The 18,570-nt window shown below is 47.2% G+C and overlaps 1 protein-coding gene across 1 annotated transcript in view; it reads right to left on the minus strand.

The window, feature by feature from the left end:
• LOC144505266 (uncharacterized) overlaps positions 1 to 15,307 on the minus strand; it is a 72,906-nt gene extending 57,599 nt beyond the window's left edge. The window contains exon 1 of the mRNA XM_078231314.1: positions 14,256 to 15,307. The gene's annotated coding sequence lies outside the window, so the exon portion shown is untranslated. The remainder of the gene's footprint in view (positions 1 to 14,255) is intronic.
• Positions 15,308 to 18,570: the final 3,263 nt, after the last annotated feature.

The raw sequence follows: 18,570 nt of genomic DNA on the forward strand, positions 1-18,570 counted from the left end.
TTGAACCGATGTCCCGTCGTGACTGACCCTGCAGCAAAGTGGAACAGTTGCTCCTTATCCACTCTGTCCATGTCCCTCATAATCTTGTACACCTCGATCAGGTCGCCCTCAGTCTTCTCTGCTCCAACAAAAACAACCCAAGCCTAAGATGTTAGGGTTAGGTGCATTGGCCATGCAAAATTTCCCCATTAGTGTCCTGGGATCCATAGGTTAGAGGCATTAGTTGGGTAAATATGTGGGATTACGGGGATAGGCCTGGGTCGAATTGTTGCTGGTGCAGATTCGATGGGCCGAAAGGCCTCCTTCTGCAGTGTAGGGTTTCTATCCAACCTCTCTTCATAACTTAAATGTTCCATCCCAGGCAGCATCCTGGTGAATCTCCTCTGCACCCCCTCCAGTGCAATCATATCCTTCCAATAATGTGGCGACCAGAACTGCACACAGTACTCTAGCTCTGGCCTCACCAAAGTTCTATACAACTCCAACATGGCTTCCCTGCTTTTGTAATCCGTGCCTTGATTGATAAAGGCAAGTGTCCCATATGACTTTTTCACAACCCTACTATCATGCCCTTCTGCTTAGAGATCTGTGGACAAGTTCCACAGAACCTCCTAATGTCTTACCATTCATTGAGTACTTTCTTGTCAAATTACTCCTTCCAAAGCGTATCACCTCACACTTTTCAAGATTAAATTCCATCTGCCACTTATTTGCCCATTTGACCATTCCGTCTTTATCTTCCTGTAGCCCAAGGCACTCAGTCTCACTGTTTACCACCCACCCGGCCAATCTTTGTGTCATCCGCAAACTTACTAATCCTACACTCACAACTTGCGCATAGTCATCATTTATATAAATGACGAATAATAGAGGGCCCAACTCAGATCCCTGTGGTACCCCGCCGCTGGACACTGGCTTCCAATCACTAAATCAGCCTTCCGTCATCACCCTCTGTCTGCTACAGCTGAGCCAATTTTGAATCCACGTTATCAAATTACTCTGTATCCCATGTGAATTTACCTTCTTTCCAAATTTAGTTACAGCATCATGACTGGCACCGGCTTGGAGGGCCAAAAGGCCTGTTTTAGTGCTGTACTTTCCTTTGTTCTTTGTTGGGACCGCCAAACAAGGCCAACTTTGGACCAAACACTCAACAGTCCCTTCAGGATCCCACCCAGTGAGACATAACTGATGCTAGTGTTCGGAGTCAGAGCAGCAAAAGAAAGTCTCAAAACCTAGATTTAGGAAAACGACACATAGGCAGATGACCAGGAAAGCGCACACCCTAGAAGCTCCACCTACATCTGACGAGGATCAATTAAACTGCATAACAATGACCAAATCGGAACCTATTAAAATAACTTAAGACTAAATGGACGACCAGTATTAATGGAGATCGACACAGGCGCGGCCGGCCGTATCCATGACCAGGGAAGTAGTGTTCAGCAAAGTTTGCACCGGACTCCAACACTTATCCTTAATCAAGACGTCAGCAAGACTGAGGACTTATACAGGGGAATCGGTTCGAGTTGTGGGTACAACCTTTTTTCCTGTTTCTTATGAAAAGCTACTGGTTAGGCTACCATCAATGGTAGTGGAGGGTTCGGAGCCAAGATTGTTGCTGCGCCTGTCGCACAGTCTGTTTCAACCCTTATACGGTGGACAAAGAATTGCAAATAGACTTCTTGTACAATAATATTTATTCACATACAATTATAAATCATCCACCCAATCAATAATAAGTTATCTTACAGAATACTAAAGTTCAAGTCCAAAGATGTGCGGGTTAGGTTGATTGGCCAGGTTAAAAATTGCCCCTTAGAGTCCTGGTAGGTTAGAGGGATTAGCGGGTAAATATGTGGGGGTAGGGCCTGGGTGGGATTGTGGTCGGTGCAGACTCGATGGGCCGAATGGCCTCCTTCTGCACTGTAGGGTTTCTATGAATACTAGACCCTGACTTAACAATTGCGTTACTGGCGAGTACCCAGGCAGATATTGGCCTTTATCTGTGCGCTGGTCTCGGTCGTCCTCTGCATAGTCTGGTCCTTCAGTCTGGTCTGGCACTCTGGCTCTGGTCTTCTTTCCTTCTCGGGTGTGGTGGCTCTCCTCGTGCTGGTTGTTGCTGGTGAGGGTCACCGTTGTTGTCGTTCGTTCGCTGGGAGAGAGAGAGAGAGAGAGTCTTCTGTTGAGCAGCACCTTTTATCCCCCCTTGGTTTCGCGCCCTTTTTGGCCATTGCCAATCAATTGATCAGGACTAGATTACCCTGATCGATAGGGTCCAATCAGGTGCTGCCACGCTGATCTCTGGGTGTGTACCCAACGGCCATGCCTGTAGATGCTGGAGGCACGTAGGTCACATACCTCCCTCCCAAATAAGGGGTTAAGGCACCCCTATGTCTAGTAAACAACCCAGTTTGATCTGAGAGTGTCCTTTGTCCTGGATCTCCAGGCCTATATCCTGCGTATTCCAGCTCCTGCAGCTGCAGCCTGTCTGTTTCTGTGCTTGTCCAATTATCCCAGCATGCTCTGTGAATCACCATTTTAGGTAGCCCATTTGGCCACAAGATTAATAGGGCGAAATTGGCTGAGAGAAATCCAAGTGGATTGGGTGAACATTTTCCAGTTGGAGAATGGTCATTTGAGTGAAGTCCTGTTCAAATACCCAAAGGTTTTCTGAGAAGGGCTACAAACAATAAAATGTCGATCCAGACGCAGTCCTGTGATTTTACAAGACCCGCTCGGTTCCGCTTACTTTAAGGGAAGAAGTGGAGACAGAAATTAGAAGATTGGAATGAGAAGGTACAATAAAACCTGTCCGGTTTGCGGAGCGGGCAACACTGGTGGTGCCTGTTATGAAGCCATATGGTTCAGTCCGTCTTTGCGGGGACTTTAAACAAACAATAAACCGCTATTCACAACTGGACAAATATCCGATTATTAGGGGGCCTTTATAAATAAGGTATTGTCGGCCTCCCCTATCTTCCAGAGAACAATGGAGAACATATTGCAAGATTTACCCCAGGGTACATCCTGGCCCCCACCTCAATCCAGGAATTACAATCATTTTTAGGACTGGTGACATACTCCAGGAAATTCATACCAAACCAGCCTCCATCTTGGTTTCCCCTACATCAACTGCTAAAAAAGGGTCAAGCTTGGGAATGGTCTGCCCGTCAAGACCTTACTTTTATAAAAATAAAACAATCGCCGTTAACAGTGAATGTCTCAGTACATCACGACCCCAGAAAAGAGTTAGTGCTCATCTGCGACGTGTCTCCATACAGCATCGGGGCAGCTTGAGCACATCGATAGAAGAATAGCACACGCCTCCAGGACCTTGGCTATTGCAGAAAGAAAGTATGCCCAGATTGAAAAAGGTTATATTTGGAGTGAAAGAATTTCACCAAAACCTTTATGGGCGTAAATTTGTAATTGTCACCGATCACAAGCTGTTACTGGGGCTGTTAAGAGAGGACAGGGCGGTGCCACCAATAGCATCAGCTCAGATCCAGTGTGGGCATTATTATTGGCCGGCTGCAACTATCGATTGGCGCACCGGGCGGAAGGTCAAGTGGCAAACGCTGATGCCTCAAGTAGGGTACACGTAGCAGACACCCCACCAAATGTACCCAAAATAGAAGATGGAAGTAAGAACTATGAATTTTCTCTATACCCTCCCAATGGCCGTACATAATATACGTCTTTGGACACAAAAGGACTCTGTCCTCGCAAAAGTTAAAGACTTAGTACTGATTGGGGAAAGAGAAAGGCCAGTCCAGCCCAATTCCATCTTTATTGGAGTAGAAGAGAGTAGCTCACAGTAGAAGGCGGAAAACTGCTATTGGGGGCACTAGTGGTAGTTCCGAGTCAGGGTCGCTGTGCCATATCGGCTGAACTATATCACGGCCACCCAGGAGTGTCCAAAATGAAGATGCTGGCCAGGAGCTGTGTTTGGTGGCTCAGAATGGACACAGACATAGCGGCACTCATGGGTCAGTGCCAGGAATGCCAGCAAGGACAAAAGTTGTCACCAGCAGCTCCCCAACACCCATGGGGATGGCCAGACAGACTGTGGACTCAGCTGCACGTGGATTATGCAGGCCCACTCATGGGCTCAATGTTCATAGTGAATGCCCATTCAAAGTGGTTGGATGTCCACAGGGTGAATTCTGCGAACACGATGATAACAGTAGAGAAACTTCGCACCTCATTTGCGATGCATGGGATCCCGGAGGTGCTCGTCTCTGACAATGGACCGGCTTTCACCAGCCAGAAGTTCACCCGGTTCATGAAACAAATGGGATTCGACATATCAGGACAGCGTCAAACAGCCTCGTGGGAAGAGCAGTCCAGACTTTAAAAGCTGGCTTAAAAAAACAGCCGGCAGCATCAATGGACACCAAACTCTCCCTTTGGTTATTTGATTATTGGCCAACCCCACATGCCACTATGGATATGGTACCTGCAGAATCACTTATGGACTGCAGCAGATTAAGTTTGCTATTCCCAAACAAAGAACAGAGAACAAAGAAAATTACAGCACAGGAACAGGCCCTTCGGCCCTCCAAGCCTGCACCGACCATGCTGCCCGACTTAACTAAAACCCCCTACCCTTCCGGGGACCATATCCCTCTATTCCCATCCTATTCATGTACTTGTCAAGATGCCCCTTAAAAGTCACTATCGTATCCGCTTCCACTACCTCCCCCGGCAGTGAGTTCCAGGCACCCATTACTCTCTGTAAAAAATCTGCCTCATACATCCCTTTAAACCTTGCCCCTCGCACCTTAAACCTGTGCCCCCGAGTAAATTACTCTTCCACCCTGGGAAAAAGCTGACTATCCACTCTGTCCATGCCTCTCATAAATTGTAGACTTCTATCAGTTCTCCCCTCAACCTCCGTCGTTCCAGTGAGAACAAATCAGGTTTCTCCAATCTCTCCTCATAGCTAATGCCCTCCATACCAGGCAACATCCTGGTAAATCTTTTCTGTACCCTCTCCAAAGCCTCCACATCCTTCTGGTAGTGTGGCGACCAGAAAGGGCGGCACGGTAGCACAGTGGTTAGCACTGCTGCTTCACAGCTCCAGGGACCTGGGTTCGATTCCCGGCTCGGGTCACTGTCTGTGTGGAGTTTCCACATTCTCCTCGTGTCTGCGTGGGTTTCCTCCGGGTGCTCCGGTTTCCTCCCACAGTCCAAAGATGTGCGGGTTAGGTTGATTGGCCATGCTAAAATTGCCCATTAGTGTCCCGGGATGCATAGGTTAGAGGGATTAGTGGGTAAATATGTAGGGATATGGGGGTAGGGCCTGGGTGGGTTTGTGGTCGGTGCAGACTCGATGGGCTGAATGGCCTCTTTCTGTGCTGCAGGGTTTCTAAGATTTCTAAGAATTGAACACGATATTCCAAGTGCAGCCTAACTAAGGTTCTATAAAGCTGCAACATGACATGCCAATTTTTAAACTCAATGCCCCGGCCGATGAAGGCAAGCATGCCGTATGCCTTCTTGACTACCTTCTCCACCTGCATTGCCACTTTCAGTGACCTGTGTACCTGTACACCGAGATCCCTCTGCCTATCAATACTCTTAAGGGTTCTGCCATTTACTGTCTATTTCCTATCTGTATTAGACCTTCCAAAATGCATTACCCTCACATTTGTCCAGATTAAACTCCATCTGCCATCTCTCCAACCAAGTCTCCAACTGATCCTGCTGTATCCTCTGATGGTCCTCATCGCTATCCGCAAATCCACCAACCTTTGTGTCGTCCGCAAACTTACTGATCAATCCAGTTACATTTTCCTCCAAATCATTTATATATATTACAAACAGCAAAGGTCCCAGCACTGATCCCTGAGGAACACCACTTGTCACAGCCCTCCATTCAGAAACACACCCTTCCACTGCTACCCTCTGTCTTCTTTGACTGAGCCAGTTTTGTATCCACCTTGCCAGCTCACCTCTGATCCCATGCGACTTCACTTTCTGCACCAGTCTGCCATGAGGGACCTTGTCAAAGGCTTTACTGAAGTCCATGTAGACAACATCCACTGCCCTACCCTCATCAATCATCTTCGCCACTTCCTCGAAAAACTCGATCAAGTTCGTGAGACACGACCTCCCCTTCACAAAACCATGTTGCCTCTCACTAATACGCCCACTTATTTCCAAGTGGGAATAAATCCTGTCTCGAAGAATCCTCTCCAATAATTTCCCTACCACTGATGTAAGGCTCACCGACCTGTAATTGCCTGGATTATTCTTGCTACCCTTCTTAAACAAAGGAACAACATTGGCTATTCTCCAATCCTCTGGGACCTCCCCTGTAACCTTGGGGGAATGTGGAAAAGCAACAAGAAGCCCATTGCAAAGGCCACAACAACAGTTGCCAGGAGAGGCAATTGGAGGCTGGTGATAAAGTCTGGGTGAAAAATTATGCAAATGGCCCTGCATGGTTAATTGGAAAAGTTGAGTCCAGGTCGCCCCCTGTATCTTACTGAATACACATAGGAGAGGTTCTCCTGAAAAAACAGCTAGATCACCTCGGGACTAAAGAAGGAAATTAGGAGAGCCAGAAGGGGTCACGAGAAGGCCATGGCGAGTAGAATTAAGGAAAACCCTAAGGCATTCTATAAATATGTGAAGAGTAAAAGGATGAGACGTGAAGGAATAGGGCCTATAAAAGGTGAAGGTGGGAAAATCAGTACGGAACCAGTAGAAATGGCAGAGGTGCTTAATGAGTATTTTGCCTCGGTTTTCACAGAGGAGAAGGACCTGGGTGGATGTACTGCGGGCTTGCGGTGGACTGAAAAGATTGAGTTTGTGGACTTTAACAAAGAGGTTGTGCTGGAATCTTTGAATGGCATCAAGATAGATAAGTCGCCGGGTCCGGATGGGATGTACCCCAGGTTACTGTGGGAGGCGAGGGAAGTGATTGCAGAGCCTCTGGCGATGATCTTTGCGTCGTCGATGGAGATGGGAGAGGTGCCGGAGGATTGGAGGATTGCGGATGTGGTTCCTATTTTCAAGAAGGGGAATAGGGATAGCCCAGGAAATTACCGACCGGTGAGTCTAACCTCAGTGGTTGGTAAGCTAATGGAGAAGATCCTGAGGGACAAGATTTATGAGTATTTGGAGAGGTTTAGTATGCTCAAGAATACTCAGCATGGCTTTGTCAAAGGCAGATCGTGCCTTACGAGCCTGGTGGAGTTCTTCAAAAATGTGACTAAACACATTGACGAAGGGAAGGCGGTAGATGTGGTTTATATGGATTTTAGCAAGGCGTTCGATAAGGCCCCCCATGCAAGGCTTCTAGAAAAAGTGAGAGGGCATGGGATCCAAGGGGCTGCTGCCCTGTGGATCCAGAACTGGCTTGCCCAAAGGAGGCAGAGAGCGTGTATAGATGGGTCTTTTTCTAAATGGAGGTCGGTCACCAGTGGTGTGCCCCAGGGATCTGTTCTGGGACCCTTGCTGTTTGTCATTTTCATAAATGACCTAGATGAGGAAGTGGAGGGATGGGTTGGTAAGTTTGCCGATGACACGAAGGTTGGTGGGGTTGTGGATAGTCTGGAGGGTTGTCAGAAGTTACAGAGGGACATAGATAGGATGCAACACTGAGCGGAGAAGTGGCAGATGGACTTCAACCCAGATAAATGCGTAGTGGTCCATTTTGGCAGGTCAAATGGGATGAAGGAGTACAATATAAAGGGAAAGACTCTCAGTACTGTAGAGGATCAGAAGGACCTTGGGGTCCGGGTCCATAGGACTCTAAAATCGGCCCCACAGGTGGAGGAGGTAGATAAGAAGGCGTATGGTGTGCTGGCCTTTATCAATCGAGGGATTGAGTTTAGGAGTCCGGGGATAATGATGCAGCTATATAAGACCCTCGTCAGACCCCACTTGGAGTACTGTGCTCAGTTCTGGTCGCCTCATTACAGGAAGGATGTGGAAAAGATTGAAAGGTTGCAGAGGCGATTTACAAGGATGTTGCCTGGATTGAGTGGCATGCCTTATGAGGATAGGCTGTGGGAGCTCGGTCTTTTCTCCTTGGAGAGACGAAGGATGAGAGGAGACCTAATAGAGGTGTATAAGATGTTGAGAGGCATAGATCGGGTGGACTCTCAGAGGCTTTTTCCCAGGGTGGAAATGGCTGCTACGAGAGGACACAGGTTTAAGGTGCTGGGGGGTAGGTACAGGGGAAATGTTAGGGGGAAGTTTTTCACACAGAGGGTGGTGGGCGAGTGGAATCGGCTGCCGTCAGTGGTGGTGGAGGCAAACTCAATAGGGTCTTTTAAGAGACTCCTGGATGAGTACATGGGACTTAATAGGATGGAGGGTTATAGGTAGGTCTAAAAGGTAGGGATATGTTCGGCACAACTTGTGGGGCCGAAGGGCCTGTTTTGTGCTGTAGTTTTCTATGTTTCTATCAGGTGTGGGTCTCAAAACCACAGTCTGTCCCAGAGCCGAATCAGCCAAGCAGGCTGGGAACCGAGGCGACTCCTCCCAGACCGGCCACTCCGTGGCCCATAGCTAAAATTTTGGAGTCTGAAATGGACTCTTGCAGACGAAGCTGTGGCAACTCCTCTGCCGCCTGAGGAAGGAGGCGAACAAGAACTCCGGCGCTCGCTACAAAAAAGATGGGCGCCTATCAGATACACCCCTCCAACGTCGGATGTTGAGTTGGAAGATCCAGACCCAAGCTGAAATGTCAAAAGAGACCCAAAAGGCGTTTGATAAGGTGCCTCACAAAAAGTTGGTGAAGAAGATTGGGTCACACAGAGTTGGGGGTAGGGTGTTAGCGTGGATTGGGGATTGGCTATCCGACAGAAAGCAGAGAGTCGGAATAAATGGGTGCTTTTCTGGTTGGCAGATGGTAACTAGTGGCGTGCCGCAGGGATCGGTATTGGGGCCTCAACTATTTACTATTTATATAGACGATCTGGAGGAGGGGACGGAGTGTAGGGTAACGAAGTTTGCAGACGACACAAAGATAAGTGGAAAAGTGAATCGTGTGGAGGACGTAGAAGGTCTGCAGAGAGATTTGGACAGGCTGAGTGAGTGGGCGAGGATCTGGCAGATGGAATATAACGTTAACAAATGCGAGGCTATTCACTTTGGAAGAAATAATAGCAAACTGGATTATTATCTAAATGGAAAGAAATTACAACATGCTGCTGTGCAGAGGGTCCTTGTGCATGAGACGCAAAAACCCAGTCTGCAGGTGCAACAGGTGATCAAGAAGGCGAATGGAATGTTGGCCTTTATTGCGAGGGGGATAGAATATAAAAGCAGGGATGTCTTGCTGCATCTGTACAGGGCATTGGTGAGGCCGCAGCTGGAATACTGTGTGCAGTTTTGGTCCCCTTATCTGCGGAAGGATATATTGGCCTTGGAGGGAGTGCAGAGAAGGTTCACCAGGTTGATACCAGAGATGAGGGGTGTTGATTATGAGGAGAGACTGAGCAGATTGGGTTGTATTCGTTGGAATTTAGAAGGCTGAGGGGGATCTTATAGAGACCTATAAGATAATGAAGGGGCTGGATAGGGTAGAGATGGAGAGATTCTTTCCACTTAGAAAGGAAACTAGAACTGGAGGGCACAGCCTCAAAATAAAGGGGGGTCAGTTTAGGACAGAGTTGAGGAGGAACTTCTTCTCTCAGAGGGTGGTGAATCTCTGGAATTCTCTGCCCACTGAAGTGGTGGAGGCTACCTCGTTGAATATGTTTAAATCACGGATAGATGGATTCCTGATCGGTAAGGGAATTAGGGGTTATGGGGAGCAGGCGGGTAAGTGGAACTGATCCACTTCAGATCAGCCATGATCTTGTTGAATGGCGGGGCAGGCTCGAGGGGCTAGATGGCCTACTCCTGCTCCTATTTCTTATGTTCTTATGAACCATAATAGGGCTTGCAAATAAAAGGTAGTCTGGTGAAGGGATACAGACTTATTTCACGATCCTTCATGGAACATGAGTATTCATCACCCATCTCCAATTGCCCATTTCAGAGGGCAGTTAACCCTCCGAAGAGTCAACCATTGCTGTGGATCTGGAGTCACAGACTCATCAACAGGTCTATGTGGCAGGTGACCAAATTATAGACTCCCTACAGTGTACAAGGAGGCCATTCGGCCCATCAAGGCTGCACTGACAACAATCCAACCCAGGCCCTATCCCCATAACCCCACATATTTACCCTTCTAATCTCCTTGACACTAAGGGGCAATTTAGCATGGCCAATCCATCTAATCTATACACCTTTGGAGTGTGGGAGGAAACCGGAGCACCCAGAGGAAACCCACGCAGACACGGGGAGAATGTGCAAACTCCACACAGACAGTGACACGAGGCCAGAATTGAACCCGGGTCCCAGTGCTGTTAGGCAGCAGTGCTAACTACGGTCATCTGATCTGACTGCTACATTGACCGTGGCGACATTCGTGGAATTTTGTGGAAAGACGAGGTGCGTTTGTTGTAACTTTACAAAATTTCTTAGATTGGAAATTAGCAAGATAGGAGGGAGACAGAAAGTAGGAAAATAAAGGACTGTTAGCTTAACATCTGTCATAGGAAAAATGAGTCATAGAGGTATATAGCATTGAAACAGGCCCTTGGGCCCAACTTGTCCATGCCACCCTGTTTTTATCACTAGCTAGTCCCAATAACCACATTTGGCCCATAACCCTCTATACCCACCTTACCCATGCAACTGTCTAAACACCTTTTAAAAGACAAAATTGTACCCATCTCTACTACTGCCTCTGGCAGCTTGTCCAGACACTCACCATCCTCTGCGTGAAACAATTGCCCCTCTGGATCCTTTTATATCTCTCCCTTCTCACCTTAAACCTGTGCCTTCTAGCTTTAGACCTTTGGGAAGAAATGTTATCTATGCCCCTCATTATTTTATAGACCCCTATAAGATCACCCTTGAGCCTCCTACGCTCCAGGGAAAAAAGTCCCAGTCTATCCAGCCTCTCTATAACGCAAACCATCAAGTACCGGTAGCATCCTAGTAAATCTTTTCTGCACTCTTTCTAGTTTAATAATATCCTTTCTATAATATGTGATCAGAACTGTACGCAGTATTCCAAGTGTGGCCTTACCAATGTCTTGTACAACTTCAACAAGACATTCCAACTCCTGCATTTAATGTTCTGGCCAACGAAACCAAGCATTCTTCACCACTCTGTCCACCTGTGACTCCACTTTCAAGAAGCTATGAACATGTACCCCTACACCTCTTTGTTCTATAACTGTCCCCAATGCCCTACCATTAACTGAATAGGTCCTGCTCCAATTCGATCAACCAAAATGCATCACCTCACATTTATCTAAATTAGGCTCCATCTGCCATTCATCTGCCCACTGGCCCAATTGATCAGGATCCTGTTGCAATCCTAAATAACCTTCTTTGCTGTCCACTATGCCACCAATCTTGGTGTCAGCTGCAAACTTACTAACCATGCCCCATAAATTCTCATCCAATTCATTAATATAATATTACGATGCAGAGGTTGTCTCTCTTTTGAGACGTGACCCCAAAGAGGAATACCTCACCTGTAATCTGTTAAAAGTGTGTGGGAAGGTGTGAAATGTTCTTCAGTAACGCTTAGTGGTTAACTAACAGAAATACCTGACAAATGAACACTTAATGAAATGGGGAGGCGATGGTCGAGTGGTATTGTCGCTCAACTATTAATCCAGAAACCCCGATAATGTTCTGGGGACCTGGGTTCGAATCCTGCCACGGTAACTGGTGGAATTTTTTTTTAAAATCTGGAATTAAGATTCTACTGATGACCATGAAACCATTGTCGATTGTCAAAAAAACCCATCTGGTTCACTAATGTCCTTTAGGAAAGGAAATCTGCCGTCCTTACCTGGTCTGGCCTACATGTGACTCCAGAGTCACAGCAATGTGGTTGACTCTCAACTGCCCTCTGGAATGGCCTAGCAAGCCGCTCAGTTCTAACAATCAGAACAAAGTCTCAACAAAGAAATGAGACCGGACGGACCACCTGGCGTTGACCTAGGCACCGGAAAAGACAACTGCAAAAACAAACAGCCCTGCAAACCCTGCAAAGTCCTCCTTACTAATATCTGGGGGCTCGTGCCAAAATTGGGAGAGCTGTCTCACAGACTAGTCAAGTAATGGCCTGACATAGTCATTCTCACTGAATCATACCTTACAGACAGCACCCCAGAACCACCATTACTATCCCGGGATATGTCCTGTCCCTCCGGCAGGACAGACCCAGCAGAGGTGGCGGCACAGTGGTATACAGTCGGGAGGAAGTTGCCCTAGGAATCCTTAACATCGACTTTGCACCCCACGGTTAAACATGGGCAAGGAAACTTCTTACTGGTTACCACGTACCATCCTCCTTCGGCTGATAAATCAGTATTCCTCCATGTTGAACAACACTTGGAGGAAGCACTGAGGGTGGCAAGGGCGCAAAATGTACTCTGGTATCCACCACCAAGAGTGGCTCGGCAGCAGCACTACTGATCGAGCTGGTCGGGTCCTAAAGGATATAACTGCTAGATTGGGTCTGCAGCAGGTGGTAAAAGAACCAACAAGAGGAAATAACATCCTTACCAATCTGCTGGCTGCAGATGCATCTGTGCATGATAGTATTGATAAGAGTGACCACCGCACAGTCCTTGTGGAGACAAAGTCCTGCCTTCACATTGAGAATAACCTCCATCATGTTGTGTGGCACTATCACCATGCTAAATGGGATAGATTTCGAACAGATCTAGCAACTCAAGACTGGGCATCCATGAGGCACTGTGGGCCATCAACAGCAGCGGAATTGTACTACAGTGCAATCTGCAACCTCATGGCCCAGCATATCTCCCACTCAATCATTACCATCAAGCCAGGGGATCAACCCTGCTTCAATGGAGAGTGCAGGAGGGCATGCCAGGAGCAGCACCAGGCATACCTAAAAATGAGGAGTCAACCTGGTGAAGCTACAAAACAGGACTACTTGCATGTCAAACGGCAAAAACAGCAAGTGATAGACAGAGCTAAGTGATCCCACAACCAACAGATCAGTTCTAAGCTCTGCAGTCCTTCCACATCCAGTCGTGAATGGTGGTGGACAATTAAACAACTCACTGGAGGAGGAGGCTCCACAAATATCCCCATCCTCAATGATGGGGCAGCCCAGCACATCAGTGCAAAAGATAAGGCTGAAGTATTCGCAACAATCTTCAGGCAGAAGTGCCTCCTCCAGTGGTCCCCAGCATCTCAGATGCCAGTCTCCAGCCAATTCAATTCACTCCACATGATACAGATGTTTCAGGTGGGATAGAGGGGGATGTAAAAGGGGTGAGGGAGTTTCACTACTGGTGAACGAGAATAGCACAGCTGTACTGCGGGAGGACACCCCAGAGGGCTCATACAGCAAGGCAATATGGGTAGAGCGCAGGAATAGGAAGGGTGTAGTCACAATGTTGGGGGTTTACTATAAGCTGCCCAACTGCCAATGGGAGATAGAGGAACAGATATGTAGGCAGATTTTGGCAAGGTGTAAAAGTAACAGAGTTGTTGTGGTGGGAGATTTTAACTTCCCCTATATTGACGGGACTCGCTCAGTGCTAGGGGCGTGGATGGGGCAGAGTTTGTAAGGAGCATCCAGGAGGGCTTCTTGAAACAGTATGTAGATAGTCCAACTAGGGGAGGGGCCATACTGGACCTGGTATTGGGGAATAAGCCCGGCTAGATGGTCGGTGTTTCAGTAGGGGGGCAGTTCGGGAACAGTGACCACAATTCAGTAAGCTTTAAGGTATTGATGGATAAAGATAAGTGTAGTCCTCAAGTTGAGGTGCAAAATTGGGGGAAGGCTAATTACAACAATATTAGGCAGGAACTGAAGAATGTAGATTGGGGGCAGATGTTTGAGGGCAAATCAACATCTGGCATGTGGGAGGCTTTCAAGTTAATAGGGATTCAGGACCGGCACATTCCTGTAAGGATGAAGGATAAATATGGCAAGTTTTGGGAACCCTGGACAGCGAGAGATATTCTGAGCCTAGTCAAAGAGAAAAAGGAAGCATTTGTCAAGGGGAGGAGGCTGGGAACACACGAAGCAAGTGTGGAATGCAAGGAAAGTAGAAAGAAACTTAAGCAAGGAGTAAGGAGGGCTAAAAGGGGTCACAAAAAATCATTGGCCAGCAGGATTAAGGAAAATCCCAAAGCTTTTTATACATATATAAAGAGGGTAGCCAGGGAGAGGATTGATCCACTCAAGGACAGGGTAGGGAATCTATAGAACATAGAACATTACAGCGCAGTACAGGCCCTTCGACCCTCGATGTTGCGCCGACCAGTGGAACCAATCTAAAGCCCCTCTAATCTACATTATTCCAATATCAACCATATGTTTATCCAATAACCATTTGAATGCTCTTAATGTTGACGAGTCCACTACTGCTGCAGGCAGGGCATTCCACGCCCTTACTACTCTCTGAGTAAAGAACCTACCTCTGACATCTGTCCTATATCTATCACCCCTCAATTTAAAGCTATGTCCCCTCGTGCTCGCTATCACCATCTGAGAAAAAAGGCTCTCACTGTCCACCCTATCTAATCCTCTGATCATCTTGTATGCCTCTATTAAGTCACCTCTTAACCTTCTTCTCTCGAACGAAAACAGCCTCAAGTCCCTCAGCCTTTCCCCATAAGACCTTCCCACCATACCAGGCAGCATCCTGGTAAATCTCCTCTGCACCCTTTCCAATGCTTCCACATCCTTCCTATAATGCGGCGACCAGAACTGTACGCAATACTCCCAAGTGCGGCTGCACCAGAGCTTTGTACAGCTGCAACATGACATCATGGCTCCGAAACTCAATCCCTCTACCAATAAAAGCTAACACACCGTACGCCTTCTTAACAACCCTATCAACCTGGGTGCCAACTTTCAGGGATCTATGCACACGGACACCGAGATCTCTCTGCTCATCCACACTACCAAATATCTTACCATTAGCCCAGTACTCTGTATTCCTGTTACTCCTTCCAAAGTGAATCACCTCACACTTTTCCGCATTAAACTCCATTTGCCACCTCTCAGCCCAGCTCTGCAGCTTATCTATGTCCCTCTGTAACCTGCAACATCCTTCCGCACTGTCCACAACTCCACCGACTTTAGTGTCATCCGCAAATTTACTAACCCATCCTTCTACGCCCTCATCCAGGTCATTTATAAAAATGACAAACAGCAGTGGCCCCAAAACAGATCCTTGCGGTACACCACTAGTGACTGAACTCCAGGATGAACATTTCCCATCAACCACCACCCTCTGTCTTCTTACAGCTAGCCAATTTCTGATCCAAACCGCTAAATCACTCTCAATCCCATGCCTCCGTATCTTTTGCAATAGCTCACCGTGGGGAACCTTATCAAATGCTTTACTGAAATCCATATACACCACATCAACCGCTTTACCCTTATCCACCTCTTTGGTCACCTTCTCAAATAACTCAATAAGGTTTGTGAGGCACGACCTACCCTTCACAAAACCGTATTGACTATCCCTAATCAAATTATTCCTTTCTAGATGATTATAAATCCTATCTCTTATAATCCTTTCCAAAACTTTGCCCACAACAGAAGTAAGGCTCACTGGTCTATAATTACCAGGGTTGTCTCTACTCCCTTTCTTGAACAAGGGGACACCATTTGCTATCCTCCAGAATTCTGGCACTATTCCTGTAGACAATGATGACATAAAGATCAAAGCCAAAGGCTCTGCAATCTCCTCCCTAGCCTCCCAGAAAATCCGAGGATGAATCCCATCCGGCCCAGGGGACTTATCTATTTTCTCACTTTCCAGAATTGCTAACACCTCCTCCTTATGAACCTCAATCCCGTCTAGTCCAATAGCCTGTATCTCAGTATTCTCCATAGAATAGAACAATACAGCACAGCACAGTACAGGCCGTTCGGCCCTCGATGTTGTGCTGAGCTTTGTCCGAAACCAAGATCAAGCTATCCCACTCCCTATCATTCTGGTGTGCTCCATGTGCCTATACAATAACCGCTTGAAAGTTCCTAAAGTGTCTGACTCCACTGTCACAGCAGGCAGCCCATTCCACACCCCAACCACTCTCTGAGTAAAGAACCTACCTCGGACATCCCTCCTATACCTCCCACCATGAACCTTATAGTTATGCCCCCTAGTCACAGCTACATCCACCCGAGGAAATAGTCTCTGAACGTCCGCTCTATCTATCCCCCTCATCATCTTATAAACCACTATTAAGTCGCCTCTCATCCTCCTCCGCTCTAAAGAGAAAAGCCCTGGCTCCCTCAACCTTTCCTCATAAGACCTACCCTCCAAACCAGGCAGCATCCTGGTAAATCTCCTCTGCACTCTCTCCAATGCTTCCACATCCTCCTTATAGTGAGGTGACCAGAACTGCACACAATATTCCGAATGTGGTCTCACCAAGGTCCTGTACAGTTGCAGCATAACCCCACGGCTCTTAAACTCAAACCCCCTGTTAATAAACACTAACACACTATAGGCCTTCTTCACGGCTCTATCCACTTGAGTGGCAACCTTCAGAGATCTGTGGACATGACCCCCAAGATCTCTCTGTTCCTCCACATTTCTCAGAACCCTGCCGTTGACCCTGTAATCCGCATTCAAATTTGTCCTCCCAAAATGAATCACCTCGCACTTATCAGGGTTAAACTCTATCTGCCATTTTTCGGCCCAGCTCTGCATCCTATCAATGTCTCTTTGCAGTCTACAACAGCCCTCCACCTCATCCACTACTCCACCAATCTTGGTGCCATCATCAAATTTACTGACCCATCCTTCAGCCCCCTCCTCCAAGTCATTGATAAAAATCACAAATAGCAGAGGACCCAGCACTGATCCCTGTGGTACACCGCTGGTAACTAGTCTCCAGTCTGAAAATTTTCCATCCACCACCACCCTCTGTCTTCTATGAGATAGCCAGTTACTTATCCAATTGGCCAAATTTCCCTCTATCCCACACCTCCTTACTTTCTTCATGAGCCGACCATGGGAAACCTTATCAAATGCCTTACTAAAATCCATGTATACGACATCAACTGCTCTACCTTCATCTACACACTTAGTTACCTCCTGAAAGAATTCAATCAAATTTGTGAGGCAAGACTTACCCTCCATGAATCCGTGTTGCCTATCCTGGATTAAGCTGCATCTTTCCAAATGGTCATAAATCCTATCCCTCAGGACCTTTTCCATTAACTTACCGACCACCGAAGTGAGACTAACTGGCCTATAATTACCAGGGTCATTCCTATTTCCTTTCTTGAACAGAAGAACAACATTCGCCACTCTCCAATCCTCTGGCACCATCCCCATGGACAGTGAGGACCCAAAGATCAAAGCCAAAGGCTCTGCAATCTCATTCCTTGCTTCCCAAAGAATCCTAAGATATTTCCCATCTGGCCCAGGGGACTTATCGACCCTCAAGTTTTTCAAAATTGCTAATACATCTTCCCTCAGAACATCTACCTCCTCCAGCCTATCAGCCTGTATCCCACTCTCATCCTCAAAAACATGGCCCCTCTCCTTGGTGAACACTGAAGAAAAGTATTCATTCATCGCCTCTCCTGTCTCTTCTGACTCCATGCACAAGTTCCCACTACTGTCCTTGACCGACCCTAACCTCACCCTGGTCACTCTTTTATTTCTCACATAAGAGTAAAAAGCCTTGGGGTTTTCCTTGATCTGACCCACCAAGGACTTCTCATGCCCCCTCCTAGCTCTCCTAAGCCCTTCTTTTAGTCCATTCCTCGCTACCTTGTAACACTCAAGCGACCCAACTGAACCTTGTTTTCTCATCCTTACATACGCTTCCGTTTTCCTCTTGACAAGACATTCAACCTCTTTTGTGAACCATGGTTCCCTCACTCGGTCATTTCCTCCCTGCCTGACAGGGACATACCTATCAAGGACACTCAGTATTTGTTCCTTGAACAAGCTTCACTTTTCATTTGTGCCATTCCCTGACAGTTTCTGTTCCCATCTTATGCTCCCTAATTCCTGCCTAATCGCATCATAATTACCCCTCCCCCAATTATAAACCTTGCCCTGGTAAGGCCCTATCCCTCTCCATCGTAATAATGAAAGACACCGAATTGTGGTCACTATCTCCAAAGTGCTCTCCCACAAGCAAATCTAACACTTGGCATGGTTCATTAACCAGTACCAAATCCAATGTGGCCCCACCTCTTGTCAGCCTATCCACATATTGTGTCAGGAAACCCTCCTGCACACACTGTACAAAAACTGCCCCATCCGAACTATTCGACCTATAAAAGTTCCCATCAATATTTGGAAAGTTAAAGTCATGCATGACAACTACCCTGTGACCTCCACACCTATCCATAATCTGCTTTGCAATTTCTTCCTCCACATCTCTATTACTATTTGGGGGCCTATAGAAAACTCCTAACAACGTGACCGCTCCTTTCCTATTTCTAACTTCAGCCCATATTACCTCAGTGTGCAGATCCCCCTCAAACTGCCTTTCCACAGCCGTTAAACTATCCTT

The sequence above is a fragment of the Mustelus asterias genome, chromosome 16 (genome assembly GCF_964213995.1).
Source record: "Mustelus asterias chromosome 16, sMusAst1.hap1.1, whole genome shotgun sequence".
Taxonomy (NCBI): Eukaryota; Metazoa; Chordata; class Chondrichthyes; order Carcharhiniformes; family Triakidae; genus Mustelus; species Mustelus asterias.